The sequence below is a fragment of the Myxocyprinus asiaticus genome, chromosome 42, assembly GCF_019703515.2.
Source record: "Myxocyprinus asiaticus isolate MX2 ecotype Aquarium Trade chromosome 42, UBuf_Myxa_2, whole genome shotgun sequence".
NCBI classification, from domain to species: domain Eukaryota; kingdom Metazoa; phylum Chordata; class Actinopteri; order Cypriniformes; family Catostomidae; genus Myxocyprinus; species Myxocyprinus asiaticus.
Genome location: NC_059385.1, coordinates 17593860 through 17600747, shown reverse-complemented (window position 1 = coordinate 17600747; position 6888 = coordinate 17593860). Strand labels below are relative to the sequence as shown.

Sequence of the window (6888 nt, the reverse complement as noted above, 5' to 3'; positions counted from 1 at the left end):
GATCCATATTTAAGTCCTTTCTCAGTATTAATGCATATCGACCCCTACTGGGCAGAGAGGAGAATTTATGATAAAAATTACTTAAATATTGATCCATTTCTCATCCACATCTATCATATAAAATGTCTGAACACATGGATTTAACCACTGGAGTCATATGGATTACTTTTATGTTCCCTTTATGTGGATTTTGGAGGTTCAACATTTTGGCACCCATTAACTTCAATTGTAAGGACCTACAGAGCTGAAATATTCTTTTAAAAATCTTAATATGTGTTCTGCAGAAGAAAGAAAGTCATACACATCTGGGATGCCAGGAGGGTGAGTAAATGATGAGAGAATTTTCATTTTGGGGTGAACTATCCCTTTAAGTATTTTATTTAATTTTTTTTTTACAGTGGAACACTTTGTCTTCATTTGTTTCAATTATTATAGGTGTAAGATCTATCTTGATCAGTGTTGGGTAAGTTACTTAAAAGTAATTAGCTGCAGATTACAAAATACTTCTCTTTGAAATAAGATACAGGACTCATTAATTCATGGAAAAAGTAATCACATTAACTTTTGTCTCTTTCTAAAACACTTTTGTACAAGAAAAGATTATTTTGTTTTATGAATTCAAAATAAGATCTATATTTCTTTGTTATTCAAGTAATTAACTTAATTGAAAGCCAGTAACAGCAATCTGGTTACACTAAAATGTAACGTGTTACATTACTTTTTGACTGAAAAAGAATTTGGATTACAGCATTTAATTTGCAATCAGATTACAACTCTGATCAGAGTTGTAACCTGAAGCATTTTGCATTTTTCTCCCTGTGTTCCACAAATTGTTCTTTAAGTTGCTATGTTGTGTATTCAGTTTCTTTGCATACAGTTTACTACCTTACATTTTCAGTATATTTTATTTCACACAGTGGATCCAAAAGTCTGAAATCCCCAGTGATGAGACACCCCCATGTAATGCAGTTGTTCTTCATTACGAATTACAATATCAGCCAAACAATTTAAGTGGGAAGATTAATTGAATAATCAACATTAACATTACATTTTTAATATTTCTCATTAATTTTACTTTATATATATATATATATATATATATATATATAAATCCAGGATTAAATTAAAATGTGAATCCCAGATTTTAAATGCGCCCTGTACATATATATATAAATATAAAATGTAAAACCTCAAAAGAGTATTTAACTGTACTTTGACCAGCATAGTTTATTTTTTATCCTCTACTCAAAAAAAATGATAACTGGAAAATTTCACACACAACAGTCACTGGAATTTATCTGAATCGTGCCAAAAAAAAAAAAAAAAAAAAAACATCCAGTGAGCAGCAGTTCTGCAGAAAGAAATGCCTTGTTGATGAGAGAGGTCAACAGGGAATGGCCAGACTGGTTTGAACTGACAAAGTCTATGGTAACTCAGATAACCACTCTGTACAATTGTGGTGAGAAGAATAGCAACAGGTTGGCGCTGTTTTGGCGGCACGAGGGGGACCTACACAATATTAGGCAAGTGGTTTTAATGTTGTGGCTATTTGTGTGTGCGTGTGCGTGTGTACCGGCTTCTCTGTGGCGAATTGTAAAAGTCGGGCGGAGCATTTTCCAAACTCTATTGAAACCCGATCCACGTACCTCACACTCCACAAATTACACACTCACACCACCTGTCAGGAGTCTCAGCCCACACAACCACGCCGAAGCCGAGCTCTTATTTGGAGGACACTATCTTCTACGGACGGTTTCCTGAAGCACAAGAATCAGTGGATCCAGTCTGCCCTGCTCAAAGACCAGCTGCAGGGTAAGACCAACATCGGTTGCAGCCAACTCAAACTCTTAATACCCAAGACGTTCTCTGCTCTATTTTCCTCTAGTGATCTGTAAACAATTCTAGAAGTTTATTGTTCAGTTTCTTGTTTTATAATGCACATGTTTATAGTTAAGAATCATTGATTCGGAATCGATTCGAGACTCGATTTATGAATCGCGGACGGACACCACATGTAGTTCACTTCCCTCTATGCTCGATAATGGGGCAGGAAAACGTGGGACGAGGGAGCACGGGGTGTCCCCTTCAGCGCAAGTGTAGAACGTCCAGTAGGAAAATAGCGGGACGGTTACATGTATTATGATTGTTTCAGTGTTCATCGTTCTAGTTTTGTCGCGTCGTTCGCTTGCAGTGTTTAAGGAGCGTTACTGGCTTGTGTTTAATCTTGATTTTGCGTGTTTTGTCTGCTTTCTGTGAATTTTTCTTATTTTTCTTATTTTCAGTAGCAGAAAGCCATCCGTACTGTAGAATGTCATCTGCCCCAAAATGAATAAATAAAGTAGATATTTGTATACATATCTGCATATAAGCTATTTGGCTGTATGTGAATAATTGTAAATAAATTGCCAGTACAAATTAATCACAATTGTAGCCTAATCATGTTAACAACGTGTATTTACAAGGAAGTAGCTTCACAAAATAATTACAAATTAAGTACATTAATGCTAAGTACTTGCTCAGTAATTACACGGTAGTTACAATGTAACATGACCATATATAAAATGTGACCTTTTTATTCTTTGACCTCTCCTCCTTTGTAGCCTAAAGGAAGCATCACATTGTCCCATGGCATGTTTAATACTCTGCAGGTAAAGTTTTTCTATTTTTAAGTGACTCAGAGTCTCTCTCTTCTTCTATTAAAAGTATAATGATACTGTCGCCTCATGCCAGTAGCTTGTTTAAAGGCATTTATTATTGGTAGCAGGAAAGGTGAACGTTTTCTTTCCTGGCAAGGCTGCGTGATTGACGCTTAAAACATTTATGGTAGATGGCCTGGGTCCATGTGATTGACAATTTACAATTAAAAGGAAGAGTCACATTGTCCCATGGCATGTTTAATACTCTGCAGGTAAATGTTTTCTATTTTTAAGTGACTCAGAGTCTCTCTCTTCTTCTAGTAAAAGTATAATGATACTGTCGCCTCATGCCAGTAGCTTCTTTAAAGGCATTTATTATTGGTAGCAGGAAAGGTGAACGTTTTCTTTCCTGGCAAGGCTGCGTGATTGACGCTTAAAACATTTACGGTAGATGGCCTGGGTCCATGTGATTGACAATTTACAATTAAAAGGAAGCGTCACATTGTCCCATGGCATGTTTAATACTCTGCAGGTAAATGTTTTCTATTTTTAAGTGACTCAGAGTCCCTCTCTTCTTCTAGTAAAAGTATAATGATACTGTCGCCTCATGCCAGTAGCTTGTTTAAAGGCATTTTTTATTGGTAGTAGGAAAGGTGAACGGACAAGGTCTGGCCATTTCAGCGGGTAGTTCAGCGTTGTGGCAGGAGGGACATAACGTCTCATTCCCTCCATCAGGGAACGGAGGTTACACAAGTAACCAGAACCTTCCCTATCTGTCACTCACTCGACGTTGTGTCTATGTAGTGACACTAGGGGTCCCTATACAAACGCCGCAACTGGCTGAACTGTGTTACGTGAACTGGCAGTGTGTGATGGGCAGACCACTGTGTGCCTCGTAGCCAGCGCACCAGGCCGACACGTAACCTCCCCCAACACTGTTATGAGTGTCGAACGGCCCTTTGGGACAAGTCGACTACCCAAAAGATAGAGACAGGCTAGTCGGGGGTGTCCATCCCAAGGGAAGGACACCGCGGAGACCACACCTCGCCCAGAGAGAGGGGGGGTATTTAAGTGGAAATACGTCACATGGTCTTGCCGAGCTATGTCGGAAGTATGTCATGTGGAGAAATCTCATGGTAGGTCCTACCCAACGGGGGAGGAGTTACTACAAGCATGGAGACTGAGGCAGAGGGGCCTCTGCCCAAGGAAGACACAGTTTGCCAACAGGGAAATTAATTAGCGGAAGATATACATCGCATGGGGTTACCTACGGGGAACCGCCACATGCGGAGCACCTACCCCAGTACAGGGCTTTAGTTAGCCCGTTAGCCCGTGTACTGGGCCAGTAGTGAGTCTCTCCGAAAACTCGACTGCCACAGGGCTCGGAGGAAGTCAACCAGGGAACACAGTTTGTGAACACTTGTGGGAGTTAATGGTGCACATCTTCAGCTCAGTGGAGGTGAAAGGCACTATGTGCAAGCGATACACCCAGCCGACTGTCCTGGGCTTACCTGCTTATATTGCGTACCACTACACGGGACAAAACCGGTTCCACCCGGAGGTTGTAAAACCTTGCGTAACCCTACTGGGGGCGGCACGTCCTGGGCGTGATATGCCATAATTATGGCGTCAATGAACCAGTGGGCGATCCTCTGCTTGGAGACAGCACTTCCTTTCCGCTGTCCGCTAAAGCAGACAAGGAGTTGGTCAGAGATTCTAAAGCTGACCTTGCACAGGGTCTGTGCAAGTAGGCTCACTGGGGAAAAGCATATTTGCGCAGGCCAGGGGGCCAGCTGTGTGCCAACGCGTCTATACCGAGAGGTGCCTTGGTCAGGGCGTACCAGAGTGGGCAGTGGGAGGATTTTTGGGAGGTGAACAGGTCTACCTGTGCCTGTCCGAATCGACTCCAGATCAGCTGGACCACCTGAGGGTGGAGTCTCCACTCTCCCCTGAGGGTAACCTGCCGTGACAGCGCGTCTGCTGCAGTGTTGAGGTCGCCCGGGATGTGAGTGGCTCACAGCGACTTGAGGTGCTGCTGACTCCAGAGGAGGAGACGGCGGGCAAGTTGTGACATACAATGGGAGCGCAGACCACCTTGGCGGTTGAGATATGCTACCGTCGCCGTGTTGTCTGTCCGAACTAACACGTGCTTGCCCTGGATCAACGGCCGGAACCTCCGCAGGGCGAGTAGAATTGCCAGCAACTCGAGGCAGTTGATGTGCCAACGCAGCCACGGGCCCGTCCACAAGCTGGCGGCTGCGTGCCCATTGCAAAAAGCACCCCAGCCCATCTTGGAGGCATCTGTCGTGACCACGACGTGCCTGGAGACCTGCTCTAGAGGAACGCCTGCCCGTAGAAATGCAGGGTCGGTCCAAGGGCTGAAGAGGCGGTGACAGACTGGCGTGATGACCACGCGATGTGTCCCATGGCGCCATGCCCATCTTGGGACTCGAGTCTGAAGCCAGTGCTGAAGCGGTCTCATATGCATCAACCTGAGCAGAGTGGCCACCGCTGAGGATGCCATATGCCCCAGGAGCCTCTGAAAGAGTTTCAGTGGAACCGCTGTTTTCTGTTTGAACGCCTTCAAACAGGTCAGCATCGACTGTGCACACTCGTTCGTGAGGCGCAATGTCAACGAGACTGAGTCCTACTCCAAACCGAGAAAAGAGATGCTCTGAACCGGGAGGAGCTTGCTCTTTTCCCAGTTGACCCGAAGCCCTAATCGGCTGAGGTGCGAGAGCACCAGGTCCCTGTGTGCACACAACATATCCCAAGAGTGAGCTAGGATTAGCCAGTCATGCGAATGCCCACCTCCCTTAACGGGGAAAGAGCTGCCTCTGCGACCTTCTTGAAGACGTGAGGGGACAAGGACAGACCAAAAGGGAGGACCTTGTACTGATACGCCTGACCCTCGAATGCAAACTACAGGAAGGGTCTGTGTCGAGGTAGAATCTAGACGTGAAAAACGCATCCTTCAGTGGTCTGCTTACCACCGCGAACCAATCTTGATTCCGGACGCTCGCCAGAATGTATTTTTGCGTTAGCATCTTGAACAGGAGTCTGTGTAAAGCCCGGTTCAGTACTCGCAGGTCCAAGATTTCGGTACGATGAAGTAGGGGCTGTGAAACCCCTTCTTCATCTCGGCCGGAGGGACAGGTTCTATCGCACCCTTCCGTAGGAGGGTGGCGATCTCCGAGCAGCATTTTCGTCTTTCACCGAGGTGAAGCAGATACCGCTGAACCTGGGCGGACGCCTGGCGAACTGAATCGCATAGCTGAGTCGGACGGTCCGGATCAGCCAATGCGACGGATTGGAGAGCGCAAGCCACGCATCCAAGCTCCGCGCGAGGGGGACCAAAGGGACAATCTCGTCGGATGTACTGGCAGGTGGGGCCTCGCGGTGGGGCGGAGCTCGAGGTGCCACACCATGTCATGGCCGTGCTGAGTCTAGGGACATCGAAGCACTTACCTGGCTCCTTGTGACCACCCCCAGAACAGCCTGGGACGGGGGAGGAAGAGGCCTGTCCTCGCAACCCGTGGAGACTGGGGGCGGATCTGTGCCACAGCTGGGCGCACAGGGGTGGGGAGACCACCGCTGGAGCGCCAATCCTGCAAGGATAAAAAGGTGGACGGTGGTCGTGATGATGGCCGTACACACCGGTTATGTGACCCAGGGAACGAGGAAACCGCTCTTTTGCTGAACTATTGGTACCGCAGCCACTTGGGCATGCGGCGAAATTAAATGAATAAGCAACAAAATATTCTCCTCCCAGCCCTCCACCGGCGGATGGAGTGGTCTGCTTACCAGCTCCAAAGTGGGTTTCATCATCCCTGGGTCGCCCGTCTCAGGGGTGCTTCGAAGCCTTTTGTGGGTGCTTGGCAGCCGGCCATGAGACGGGTGGCGTCTGCTTTCTGCGGTGGGCTCCTTGCCGGGGCCGGGCTGTGGCAGAGCCAGTGCAGTCACCACAGGGGGACGCCCTTGGCGACGAGCAGGCGGGGTGCGGGATCTTGAGCCGTGCTGGGGCAGGATGTGCCGGATAGCCTCCATCTGCTGCTTCACCATCGAGAACTGCTGGGCAAAGTCCTCAATGGTGTCGCCGAATAGGCCAACCTGGGAGATAGGGGCAGCAAGGAACTGTGCCTTGTCAGCCTCACCCATCTCGACCAGGTTGAGCCAAAGGTGGCGCTCCTGGACCACTAAGGTGGACATCGCCTGCCCGAGAGACCGCGCCGTGAGCTTCGTCGCCCAGAGA

At 47.2% G+C, this 6888-nt stretch overlaps 1 protein-coding gene across 3 annotated transcripts in view; it reads left to right on the top strand.

Moving 5' to 3' along the window:
• The first annotated feature begins 1382 nt into the window (after positions 1-1382).
• LOC127432830 (high affinity cationic amino acid transporter 1-like) overlaps positions 1383-6888 on the top strand; it is a 35724-nt gene continuing 30218 nt past the window's right edge. Inside the window, exon 1 of one of the 3 annotated variants that reach the window (XM_051684266.1) lies at positions 1383-1523. The gene's annotated coding sequence lies outside the window, so the exon portion shown is untranslated. Of the gene's footprint in view, positions 1524-1579; positions 1813-6888 lie in introns of those variants that run through there. The other 2 variants (XM_051684267.1, XM_051684265.1) reach the window with 2 other exon arrangements.